A 14,344-nucleotide genomic window follows, 5' to 3' on the forward strand; every position below is an offset into this window, starting at 1 on the left:
AAAGACAGAAAGAAGGTGCTCAAGCACTGGATCTTCTCTTCCTCCCAGGAAAGAGTTAACACAAAGAAATAAAATCAGATATGTGTAGCCTCCAGACGTCCATTAAAGTGCAGAATGCTGTTTTCTATCACAGATTATATGCCAGATGTTCAAACTATCTCTAATCATTGCAGATGTAATGGAGTAGAATGTTGCAGTTTGTGAGTTTACTGGCATTAATTCTGTATACTGCACAAGGGAAAAGATTTTAAATATATAATTATATCTCATTAATACTCAGGTTTTATTTCCTTTCAATGGAACAGGACTTATTAAAGCAACCATTTACCGCATGTTTTCTTTTAGTGTTTGGCCCCAGCATAATCCTGTGTGCATCGTACGTATAAATATGTACTAACCTGAGTATATGGAAACACACACTACTGTATATAATTCCACTGGCATAACCCCCCCACTTTTTATATGCATGAGATGTTTTTATAATGTAAATTGACAAGGAAAAAATCTTACTTATACAGTACAGGTCTAACCACATGCTATCTTACTTGTTAATGAAGAACTGTAAAAATTGCGTATTTTAATGATATTTATTCAGTTATGCTATCAGAAAACTGTGCAGTTCTGTGAAATGTGTTGGGCTACTTTCTTGTCCTCTGACTCCAGCCATGCCCCAGTACTAAAGGCAGCTGTTACAGTGGGGAAGTGACTTGCTAAGGATGTTCCTTGCTGCTATTCAGTATGCTAAGTACAGGAGAGCTGGTCCTGCTCTGCCTCCTCCCTTGCTCCCAAATGTACCCTGCATGAAGGGACACTCCTGCTTTTTGATACTTCCTTTCTTCTGTCCTTCTTTGTATCCTTTGCGCTCAGCTTCCATCAAATGGTGTCCGCAGGGCACAGCATTTCCTTTGTCCTACATCCTCTGCTGGAGCTGCCTATCCAGTGCAGAGTTCAACCACATCTGAGAGAGTCTTTTTACATCCTAAATCTATTGAAAACACTGCAAAAGTGTTCATCACTCTCAGTAAGCTGTGGACTATCATGGCCTCTGAAGTCATAGGCAAAGCCATGAGGGTGAACTTCATGAAGAAGTCCCTACATTTACGTTCAGACACAGAATATTAATTATAATGTTCCCATGAGCCATCCCTACTTTGGGTGATAATATTTGCCTTCCAGTTTTACCATGTAGCCTCAACCTATGAAAAAAGTACCTCTTGTACCAAATGTGGGTCCTTTCTGGAAGCTGTTTCTCTGGGAGCTTAGTTGTCATCGTACCCATCAGCTCCACAAGCACTGACATTCCTTCCCCAGCTCCACAGAGAGAGCAGTAGTTATCACAATTAATTTTTCCTGCTGGAGACCAGGAGTCAATGAGGCCACAAGTGAATTTCCAGAGTCCCTGCCTGGATCTGGTGCACAGGGGGGGACACCTGGTGTTGGGGCTTGGGTGCCTGCCCCCTCCCACAGCTGCCTGGCTGCCTGTGTCTTGATGAGGCAGTAAGAATGATTTGAGTAGACCAAGGTGGTTAAATTAACTTGCTTGGACTATTTCTCAACCTAGAGACTTTATTCACAAGAATTCAGCCCAAAGGTTTTGTTCCAAAATCCCATATGCCTTCATGTTCTGGGGAGCCTCAGTGTTGTACTGCAGTATTTTGGTATTTGGGTAAACACTTAAAGTGTTGGTGCTCTTTATATGCTTGACGTAGGCACAGGGTTCAGGCAACTACTCCTGTGTTTAAAGTTGTTAAGGCACACACTACTAAAGGACAGGGGCATCTTGGCCAAGATCTGCTGGGAAAATCTTCCACATGCACAAAGCATGTGTATAATTGTGCCACATCTCACTGTTTAAGAAAGGCAATAGAAAGAATCCTGCAAACAACTTCATTTCTCTCACAATTTATTGATTATCTTCCCTTTTCAAACATCAGATCGGTTCTTAACTATTTCCCAGAGAGGTAAGCAGCTCGCATGAAGTGTGGTTTAGGCTCTGAAGTTGGCTGAGCACTGCATGGGTGCAGAGGTTGGCTGTCGTGGAACTTGCTGCTGGCCTCTGCAGCTGTATCATCACACTGATTGCTTTGACCGGGAAAGGAATATCTTAATCTCAATAAAGTAGTTTCAGGCAAGGGGTACTGGGTAAAGTTCAGGTGTATTTAGAGAAACATATATGCATGCAGGAACTACAGTCTTGCTGCTAATATTTAAATGATTTGTGTATTATGTGCCTGATTAAAAAGAAAAATTTTCTCGGTTCAGTTGCATATGGATACTGTTTTTAAACATAAGTGTCCAGGTGCACACAAAATGAACAGGTTTTGGAAAGCCACCAGGTTTCATCCAGACACTTCAACTTGAAAGAGGACCTTTTCAAGCACCCAATAATTTACATAATACTAACTGTGTAGTTATATACTATATAAAAAACTAAGAATACATGAGCGCAGTGTAAAATGGAGATCCTCTTCAAGATTGTTTTTTATCTGAATTGCATTTTTAATGTTTTGAGATGTGCTCATGCAATGCTTTTACACTAAGGCCTGTTTTTATGAAATTTCATGCCATGTGCATCATATCATACACTGTATTTAATAAAGTAATTAACAGATGAGATACCATGAGAGCCCATCCAGTGAATTTAATGAGTTAAATAGTTAAAACATAGAAAATGTGACAACTTGAGCGTGGTTCCATATGGTCCAGAGATGCAGAGCATCAACTGAAATCTCTCTTTTTAGTGGTGCACAAGGATTAAGTCAACCAGGTAATTTGCTTCAAGAGTCAACAGCACTCCTTGTCAAAAAAAATAAGCCAACAAAGAGCACCAACAGAAAACCAACCTGGCTAACAATCTCAAGAACAAGGAGGTTAGGAATGGTCTCCTGATGAAGACCTGCAATGGCTGATAAGAAGAGAGGGCAATTTTAAAATCAATGCAATATTTCCTGGAATACTGAAAATCATTCCTACTTTATTTAAAGAGATGTTTAGTGGGTCTCTACAAATAACAGATCCATTTCTTACATGCCAGCCCTTCAGAAACAAGGCAAAGATGCTAGACAGCAAAAAAAGGTCTCACCATATCAGCACACAGGATGATGGACTGCCCCTCCAAGTGACACTTTCATTATCAGTAAATTTATGTTCCTATTTCAGTCTGTAATAATGACCATTCACAGCAAAAGCATGGTGGCTGTTAATGGACAGGAGTGGGGATAAAAATTCATTAATTAATGTGGAATTGAAGCATTTCCTCTACACACTTTGAGCAGCCAAGTATTTCACAGCAGATCTTGGCACCCGAGTGCAGGTATAATAATTATACACAATTTTCAGTGATTAAAAGGTTGTAAAGTAATTTTAGATACATCTCAAAATTATTTATCTTATAAATGAGGATAGCGTGAATATGAGCTGAATCATAAGTACCACTGTTCAGAGCTGAGCTGAAGAGCTTGCAGGGGGAGATTCCTGCTCCTCAGCAGTGATGTCTCAGTGCGCCTCCATGGTGGTTATCTACCCATCATTTCTGCCTTTCATCTTCTGAAAAGGCAGGTGACTCTGAATAGTATGATTTTCAGATATCTGTAAGATCTTTCACGTAACAGTAATTTAGGCAATGATGTTCTGGTTCTAACAGCACGGTGGCCAGACTGATAACCAGCACATGATTGTCTGTTGTTGTAGTGAGGACTGCAATTTACACAGCACTGTCATTCTTCTCATCAGATTGTGTTTTATTCTACCAGGGGTTGTTTTTCTGCTCTTGTTTCTTACCTTGTCACCTAAAAAAGTTCCCACACTGAATCAAATGGGCAGCCCAGCTGACTGCCACTCATGAGACCACTGCCTCCACTGTAACTGAGGGTTAACCTCTCCAGAAAGAAGAGAGGTCCTCTTTGCTTTGTCATTACTTAGGCAGGGAGATCCTTGGGAAGGTGCCAAAGTGTGATATAAATGCCTGTTTGGAAATGATCCTGTGGGTTTAGTCCTTGTGGAACTTTTTTCATTCTTCTGGATGACGTGGGCTACAAAATTGTTCCTTAACCTTTAGAGATAGACAACAAAACTAGGTCTGTCGTACTCCTTGGGCTCTGATCCAAATTATTTCAGCATGGCACCACAGGCTATATTAGACATCAAAGGCAGAATGGCTTCATTGCAGTGTTAAAGTTGAGGAATTTATGGAAAGACTGAATAGCCTCCAGCAGTAACCTGAAAGTAGATTATATTCAAAACGTATTTAGGAGTTGGAAATATCCTGTCTGTACTTGGTAACCCTAAAGTTCAGGAGCAGACAGCATGTCCACTCTGCTTTCTCGACTTAGCTTTTGAGTGGGAGAGTGAAACCAAGGGATTCATTAATGAACTCATGAAGCAAATGTACATTCTTTAGGGGGAAGGGGAAAAGTCTTTCATTTGGGATCAACTGTAAAAATAGCCACTTCTAAAACACATTTTCCTAAACAGGAATATGCAATCTCCCTGAATTTTAAATGCAGACAAAGCTGTTAGTGTCAATTATTCTCCTTGTGTCTGATAAAACCAGGTGGCCTTGTCTTTTTTTAGCTTAGCATGATTATACAATAAAACCAAGAAAATATATTATGTAGATCAAAATGTAACAAGATACTAAGTATATTACATCACTTCAGTCTTAGATGTTTTCCATTGAGTGGAAATGGAATGTTTTTTAGGAATTTCTCCTGGTGTGACTGAGCTAGTAATAGTACAAAAGTGGTGGGGGTCATAAAGCTGCTGCTCACTTTCTGATCTAGAGTACTTATTTCTGTTACCTTAGTAGGCTCAGGTCACTTCTGAACCAATCCAGCTAGCAAAAAAATATAAAATGAGATTTAAGAAGGAAGAAAGCAGTTCCAAAATGCATTGCATCCAGCTGAAAAGTAGTATTTTTCCTGTAAGACCTGAAGATCACCATGAGTACAAGAGGAGGTTGAATTTGGGGGGTGTTGTATTGATCTCTCCAAAAATCGACATATCTTAATGTAAAGCTACCAAGAAGAACCTTAGGCAGATTCTACAGAAAGCTTCATGATGTGAAGAGGAATGGAGCTCCTGGCCAGAGCTCAAGGGAACATTGTAGGTCTCAGACCTGACAGTAATTTCTATCAAGCATATGTTTCAGCTTTTTTTATTTCCTATTATTTCTAGAAATTAGAGACAGAACTATGATATTTAATGACTAATACCTGCTTATAACATTAGCTGTCTTTTTTTTTTAAAGGGTATTTACATCCCTCCTCATTTTTTTTAGAAAATTTAGACGACTGAGTTCCACTTGTAATAAAATAAAAAAAAAAAACACAAGAAGTGAGATGTAGGATTTACATACTTGAAAGTGGAAGATAGCTGTTCCACATTGCAAAGATATAAATTAAAAGGGCATCTGAGCTCCCCAAAATCATCTGTTCATATCAACAAAGTGAATATTAATGAAAAACAAAATTGAGTTCTTCCTGTGGTTGATTTTCATCGCAGTACCCAGGTAATAAAAATGGCCATAGAAATTGAATCCATCAGTCATTAAAATAACTTTGGCTTCTTCTTTGTAGCAGACAAGCACCAGTGCTGCCTGCACAGGCACAAGGCTGTTATGGGGAGTCTATTTGGACACTTTATACCATGTAATGGAAAGGGAGGCAAAAACATCCAACTTCTGCTGTCCCCATAACATAATCCGACGCTGGTGAGGAAATGTGCTTGTTCCAGAAAGCACATTAGCACAGATCAGTCAGCCCTCCTACCCTGGCTGTCTCTGCTTCGTGTGTCTGTACAGCGGGGTTATGCCCTAGAAGTTAATTGGATCACTTCATCCCTGAGACAAGACCAATAACCACACAAGGACTTAGGCATCTGAGAGGATGCAGGAATGTATGTCAAAATGGAACAAAGCTCCTGTTCAGCCTGTTGGAAAGGGGAAGTATTGCCTGTTTGGCCATGAGAACATTGTCTGAAGAAATAAGAGGTGATGCTTTCAGATTGTTTCAGATAACTGGGATCAGTTCCCATCTATCATCCTTCATACTTTCTGGGTATCTCTTTTTGTGTATTTATCACTCATTTTCAGGCCAAGTTCTCTGAGTAACAAATTAACTTCTAACTTACATGAAAATTACGTTTTCCTGCTTTACTTTCTGCATTGATGATATGAAACAGAAGCGGTGCAGTAAATTTAAAAAAAAGCCTGGTACAATTAAGGTAAAATAGAGATGTCTTTTGGGCAGATGCCTCACTCATACTGGTGTTAAATTCCAGATCACCCTGTTACCAAAAGCGCACAGAGCAAATGCTCAGCTTGTACCAAATTAAGGGCAGTTATTTCAGTAGAGGCTGTGTAATATGGACCCAGTAGTAATTGGGGATCTTTGTTTCTTTGTTTCCCCTGTAAAGTTTGGTTGATCTGATGTTTAGCCCAAATCCTGCAAACATTGGAGTTTTTCAGTAGCAAGAACTTACAGGGACACTCTTAAAAACCCATTTTGTCCCACCTGTGCTTGTAGGTCTCACTTGCAGTTGCTGTAACTGATGATGCTGAGCTAAAACCATTGTTTCCCTCTTTTTTGGCCTATTTACATGTAACAGCATTCTGCTTATGTGCAGTGTCACTGCTTTTCCCCTAGTTGTCTTGATCATATGACTGCTTAATTAAGTATGTGCTTAATTTTGTATAACTTACTTATTCAGGAAAGTTTCTCACTTGATTAAAATTAAGCATATGAATGTTGCATATCTGGGGTTCTAATTAGTTTTCTCAGCTGCTTGGGGTTTTTTTATAAACCATGAAGGGAGCAAATAAAGACAAAGGAAACCTATATCTTCCAAAGTAGTTTGAGGTTTAGCAATGGCACCTGGAATGGTTTTTACTTCATTGTGATTAACAAATCAAGTCAAAGCTTCCTTTAAGACTGTTAAAGGATTCTAAATCTCCAGGGCAGAGCTTTTGCTTCTAGCTTTGCTTTAAGGATTTAGACCTCGATGTAAATCCTACTGGAGTCAGTGGAAATAATTTAAGGGATTTTACTGGGCTTTGGATCCGGCCCTCATGGCAAACAAGAGCCTTAACCACGTTAAGGAGTTAATGTCCTTAGAGCTGTTTTGGACCCATTGTAGTTTAAGACCTTACAGTGAGTTTTCAGGTATCATGGTGTAATTCAGAGGAGCTAAACTCTTGCGTTATATGTGCTGTTCCATGCTGGTAGCCCTTGCAGGACATAGCCTTGAGGACATCTGTCAGGGCACCTCTAACTCATTCATTTTTCTGGAGCCGGGTCTGTGTGCAGCAAAGTTTCTGCCCCATGTGTCTGAGCCATATCTCCCACATCACCCACAGCTGGGCAGCTGGGGCCATGATTTTAAGATGCTTTCATGTAGGTAGTGTGGGAAGGTATGTTAATATGTGTGTGAAGATGCATATGCACACAGCCTGCAAGGAAAAAAAGTCATCAAAAACCTTATAAATAAAAGCCAATTCAGTTTTCTAGCCACCTTCACTGTTGTGATGAACAAATGCTCCTTTGGGGACAGGGAGGCTGAGGCTTTATGGACTGGACATTGTCACTGGTTTCTGCTGTTGGGACCTTTCCCTCCAGCTGCCGTAAGGCTTGAACCCTGATTTTTGTCAGCAGGTCCTTTTTGGGAAGGCTGACACTGTTTCCTCTGGTACAGACCAGTGCACACAAATTTCAGCCCACTGACTTTACTATCCCACCACTGAAAATTTGCCATGTTCTGCTCATTTAATCTGATATCCTTGCAGTCTGCATCTAGTCACAAACTAAATTATGTTTTGTGTTCTCAGTGATAGGCACAGAACACAGGAGGACCCTTTCACAGCCTTTGATTGCATGCTATTTCTCTCTGCCTGGGTAATTGTTGAGGAGTGAGTCAGAAAGATGTTCTGATTAATTAGATATGGTATTTTAGGATGCTTCAGTCTGGGAAAGTATGGACTAGAATCCAAATTTCCCACTTATCTGCCTTAAATACTCTGACCCTACCCTGAACTTCACATTTGCTCTATGAGTGTTTGTTTATGCTGGAATTTGCTATAGGAGGCCTTATTAACTGGTGGTCAAGATTTTATTTTTAAATGGATCGTTAACTTGTTACATACTCAAGGAGAGTGTTGATGCATCTCTGCATAGGAATCCTTTCCTCCCATCCCTGCACCCTCCCTGTGTGCCCATAATGTGAACCTGTTTAGAGACCTTATAGATTCCCTTTCATTCATGAGAAAATACTAAAAAAAATGAAGCATAGAAACAGCAAAACAGGGAAGTAGCAGCAGTAGAAGTGGAAACACATTCTTTAATCATGGTAATGGAGCAGATGCTTCAATAGCAACAGCAGCAGGTCCGGTAAGTGCTGCATCTTCTTTCATCCCCCTCTAACCAGAGCTGCTAGAAACATGCCATCTTTCCTTCTCAGGATTTTGCTTCCAGTAGCATCTGCTGTGCCTCTTTCTCCTACATGCTGTGACATATGTAGCTGCATCACAAGAAGCAGCCAAGTCATATACTAAGGTAATGTCTATTAATGATTTGTATTTGCTTAGTGGATAAAACCCCTTTTTGTAGCCCTGATTTATCACAGCTGCTTTGTGCTACTAGTGTGAGCAGAGGAAGTGCCAGGAGATCAGACGGACAATTACTGGATAGCCCAGGACTGACAGCAGAGCACGAGTGCTTGGGTTGAAATCACTTCAGTGAGGGTAATAAGATGATCCTGACTTTATGTTTATAGTAAGAGATGGTGGCTGCTGGATTTCCACATGAATATCTTCTCTGTTCTCACTGGCTTTGTTGGCAGAATCAATTCACAGAAATTTCCAGTCTGATTTCTGGAACAGAAGTTTGTGTATTTTAGAATATAAAACAGGAGAGGTTGGGAAGGGAGAAACTCTCATCCGTGGCAGTATTTGAAAAGTAAACTGACTCTCAGAGCTGTACTCCTGCATCCATCACAACTTTGCTTCTAGAATAACTCAAACCTTGGCTGAGGTGGAGTCCATGTTTTGTCATCCGAGCTGATCTATTTTCAGTCTGAAGTCAACATTCTCTCTTGTGCTGCTACAGAAGGGTGTGTTTGCCCACCTTCTGTTCCATGGATGATAAATGTGGGAACATGAATGCAGCACTCAGCACCTCCTGAGAGCCCTGTGTTGGTGTCTCTTGGATTCAGGGCAGCTGGATCCTGCCTGGGAAGCTCACAGGAACCGGCCCACCAAGAACACAGTGTTTGAGCTAATATGCAAATTCTAGGTAGTGCAAACACCAACACAGTCAATTACACACAGCAAAAACATACACAACAGCCAGGAAGCCATATGATAGATATCATGTTGTGACTATGTTGTGGGACTTTCATCTTTATTGGCAAACATTTCAGGCAGCAGTTCAGATTTACATAGAATCACATATGTGCTTAAGAAAGCATTTTATCTCCCCCTTCCTTTACAGAGCTGCAGTTACCAATACCCTGCTACCAGTAAGTAATTAAGATATTTCAGTACTCTTCAGCTAATCACTCAAAATGTCAGTATCCTTTCCAATCCTCATCTAAATTTCTTCAAGTATTAAAACCGAGCTGGAAATTTTAGGCAAAGTGGAAATGCTGCTTCTTCTTAAGCTGATTTGTCTTTTTTATTTATGATGTGTTGTTGTACTTGCAAGAGCCCAAAAGAAAGTGTGCAGAAGGAAACCTTATTGCACTGAAAGAAGCTTCCCAGAAATAATATTTTTGTTTGGAAATTTATGAAAAGAAACAGACTTAGTGTGTCATACTTTAAAGAAATCTGGTTTGACTTTTGTCACGTAAGAAGTTTCTAACTTAAATCACATTTCTCCAGCTTTTTTTGCTTCCTTAGTTATAATACTTTATAACATTATTTAAACTTTCAAATAGTTTATATACCTTTAGAATAGTTTATATACCTTTATAACATACATAAACTTTCTAATAACTTTTCTGAATTTGGATCTAAAGGGGGTTTAGTGGTTATTGAAAGTTGTGCTCTTAACGATAGTCTTAAATAGAATGAGTATTATGTACTCTGGAAATAATTTAAGTTCTCTAGCAAAACCAGTAATATGCTTTAAAATATTACTTACGCCTCTATTTGCGATAGACCATATATTCCAAGCGTCAGCTAATTTTAAATTTTTCTCTTCGTTGTTCAGTTTGGTCATTTTAAATGAAAACATGTATAAGCACTATGCTTGTTAAGATACTCAGTACCTAAAGAATTTGGAGTATCAGAAATCCTAATGTTATACAGAGATTTTATACGGACAGTTTTCCCAAATAACACATATATCACTTAGAAAACTTCCACAAGATTCTTTCCAAATGAGTGGTATTTAAGTATTTTTGCAAAGAGCAATCAAAGCATGTAGCACTTGAATTTGTTACATTAAAGCTCCCTGATTGTGCAATAATAAAAGATGAATGTGGAGTTATATTGTATGCAAATTAATTAATCTTTTCATAGCATTGCTCAATAAAAACCTGGGGTAGAATTACAATGCTTATCTGCTAGTACTGAAAGGCAAACAACAAAAAGACTTCATGAAACATCCATGTGCAGGCATAATCTATGCAGCAATTTCTCTCATGTTTAATATAAAATAAGTGCAGTATCTCTAGTAGTTGCAAAAATTACTCAAGAACTTCAGTTGCAATACATGGGTTAGGACTTCCACTGCAGCCCTCGTGGATGACATGCTCTGAAGTGCTTTTTTGCAGAGTCCTCGCAGCAGCAGATGTTGGGGAATGCAGCACTGTCTGCTTCTTTATGTGATGGCATGTCTCAGAGGATGATGAACTCATTCCCAGTGTGATGTTTGGGTCAAATATATAAGAGATCTTGTCCTAAAAGTTCAAGAGAAAATGATGTCTAACATTGCAACATCTGGAAATGTGGTGAAAAACACGTTGTGGATAAAGATGGTGGAAATGCAAACCTCAGGAACAGAAAGAGTTACCATGCCAAAATGGGCATATTTTAATAGCAAGGATCATTAACAGCAAATGTTCTTAGCAAAATGGTTTGTTGCAAATAGAGGGCGCTGGGGCTCCTCAGGTGTCCTTAAATGTGAATTAGATTGTGTTTGCAAACTTTTTTTCTGGTTCATTGTACTGATCAGAGAGCAGTGGATCTGGAGAGGAGCACAGATTTCTGTATCTGATTAAGATGGAGTAGCTGAGAGAGTTAGACTGGGGTTAAAACAGAGGCGTCCACATTTACACAATTAAGTGATTCTGGTCAGCCATCTCTCAGTTCAGTAAGTCACTTAACGCTGTGTTTGAATATTTGCCTGAATAGCATGCAAGTGTTTATATCCATCATCCATTGTGTGAATTAAGCCTATATCCCTCAGACCCAATTAAGGCGTGCTGTGAATGCTTCCTACAGGAGCTACCACTTTCTAAAGAGCTCCCACCTTGTGCAGAGGTGACTTGCTTTTTGTCTGGGCTGTCTGGGTACTGCTGCAACAGAATTGCAAAACAATCCTCTACCAATAACTTCCTCTAATGGTGCAAAATATGCAGGAATCAATTTGGCAACAGAAATTGTATGGCATGGATTTGTGAGATCAGCAACATAAAACTGTCTTTAAAAGGCAGTTTTGCTCTTACCCTGCTTTTTCAAGACCTGTCTTTCAAAGGTTTTCATGCTATGATCTTCTGCGATGGTAAAAAAAAAAATGTGTGCAGATGCAGTTAATTTGTTAAAAGATGAAGTACAACCAGTTGTGGTGCTCATTTGGGTCTGAGAAACATACCCTGCTCCCCTAGCTCTCCATTCAGAAGAAAAAAAAAAAAAATTGAAGTTCAGACATCTCCAAAGCCTTAGCTGTTTTTTCTTTCTTGACCAATTCTATTTTGTTTCACCTTATAGATGTCAAAATTGAATTTGCAATTAATGTCTTTTTCTGAGAATACTTGAGCTGATGACTCAGAGCTTTGAACCCGGGGCATTGCTGTTTTTTGGCACTGGGCTGGCTGAACCCCACTTGCCTTGCAGAATGAGAAAGAGGAATTGGGCTGGCTCATGTCTGACATGAAGGAAATTAAACCATGCAGGGACTGTCTGCTCTTAGCAATGAACACCTGGCCATGGAGCTAAGGTAATACCCTAACAAGTCAGGGAAAATAATAGAATAACCCAGATTTTTCCCCAGTTAATTGCTTTTTGTGATCATCTATTGAAAGCATTGCAGGAAGTTTTCTATAGTAATCTACTTTTGTTTTCTTATTTGCTTATTTAAAAGTAGTAAAATCATGTTCATTCACATAGCACAATGCTTTTTTGTCATAAAATAAATAACTCAGCAAAATATCAGCATTACAAAGTGATATTATTTTTCCTTTGAAGGTTCACTTTACACAGCATGTCATGCTAGAGACAGTGCTGCTTTCAGATGCTGTTTTTTTCTTTCCCCCACACTTTTCATTCCTTTTTGGCTGAAGTTAATGGAAGTACATATTGATACCTCTATTACAGGTCATTTTGTATTTATCTGCCAACCTGTTTAGTCTTCCAGTGACACCAGAGGACATGGTAGAGGTGTTCACAGTAATGAATGGTCTAGAGGAGGTGACCAGCACACCATCCCTCACCAAACATAGGACCACAGACTTGCAGGCTTGAGCAAGGATTAATTGTGCTGGCTCTTTCCCCTTTCCCTGGGCAGTGTTTGGTCATCGGGTCTTGCTAGGAAAAGGATCAACATGGGTGTCTGTCCTACCTGTAAAATTCTGCAAAGCACACCTCTGCATGGCACAGCACCAATGGCAAGTCTCTGGCATGGTTTGCTGTGGTCTTTTTTAGAGCAGGGAGCACTGGAGCCTGCAGGACATCAGGGCAGCTCCAGCCCATTTAAATTAATCACTTGCCAGGAAAATACAGCTTACTGCTACAAGACAAATTCACTTGCTGCAAACCCTTCATGTTTGACAGGAAAAGTGTGCTTCGCTTTAGGACTCTAAACAATGAGTTGAGAAGCCTTTATAATTAACACTTTATTAAAAGATTCTAGATAACGAGAAAAGCCATTGTCAGAGAGCACGCCATGTCCTCAGCCAGCGCCTGGCTACATGTACCTCATTTCCTCATACAAATCTTAAACCTGAAAAATATCTGTTTAACCCGTTGATTCCTTGTGTGACATCCTAGGTGCTTTACTACAACTGCATTGCTTTAATAACATTACGAGCTTATCTTTTGTAGTTTTAGTCCTAATTCTTAAAAAGGTTCACCTGTGGGAGAAGTGGGAGGATGGCCTGTGTCCTGAATGAAGAGTAATACCTGGGGGATATGTGATACCATTGATTTTTGGAAACAGCAATCAATTTAAAATAATCCTGGTCTCATGATTGACCTCTAAAGCACTATTTATTGGAAATGTCTAAAAAATGAAGTGGTTTTTTTTAATTATTTTTCACATTATTTAAAATCTTATTCCATCTCAGTGTGACAGAGAACTGGATAGAAAGAGCTTATCTAAGTTTCTGAACTGGTGAAAACTGTGTATATAGGGAAGCAGATAGAAAACAACATACACATGTGTCTCTCAGTAGTGTTTTGAACAGTGGTTCCCATCCAAGATGCACAAAACACAAGAGGTCAGAGAGGCTTCTGCTTGTGGAAAGTCCCCCATGCTCTCATATCCTTATGGAGGAGCACTCATAGTCATTCATCCTAAAGAACTAGCTTCTGTAGCAAATAAACATATTTACATAGTGAGAGCTGAAGCCACCACATCAAAGACCCAGCTGAGGTCAGGCGCCTGTTCATTTCAGAAAGGTATGGTGGATGCTGTCACCGAGGCTGTGAACACTTTACATCTATAAAACATCAGTTATAAAAGCGCAGAGCTTTTATAAAGCTTTCAATTTATAGGCTAGTAGCAGATCCCTCACTTGCTGATAATCTCCCTCCCCCACAGGCAGGCTCACACACATCCTCCCACAGGTCAATCAGCCAGCCAGGTAGGACTCCTGCTCTGTCTCCAGCTTTTTTTGGCACTCCAAAGCCTCAGCAGCACAAAGCTGGGTTCCTCAAAGTCAAGGGTCAAGATTTTTTCTCCTCATCAAAAAAAATTAACTGAGTCACCCATCTCTCTCCAAATCCCCACCCAGCATGAGTGGAGTAACCACCCGAAATGATGCCAAGCTGTGATCAGTAATGCTGATATGCTGTGAATTTTGGAGAAAGATCAAGAAAAAGCAAATTTTGTGGTTCATTGGTCTCAAGTAATATTAAACCTAGAAATATCAAAGGGCCGATGGCCTCACAGGGGTGGGGCAATGCCTGAAA

Source organism: Cinclus cinclus, chromosome 11 (assembly GCF_963662255.1).
Source record: "Cinclus cinclus chromosome 11, bCinCin1.1, whole genome shotgun sequence".
NCBI classification, from domain to species: domain Eukaryota; kingdom Metazoa; phylum Chordata; class Aves; order Passeriformes; family Cinclidae; genus Cinclus; species Cinclus cinclus.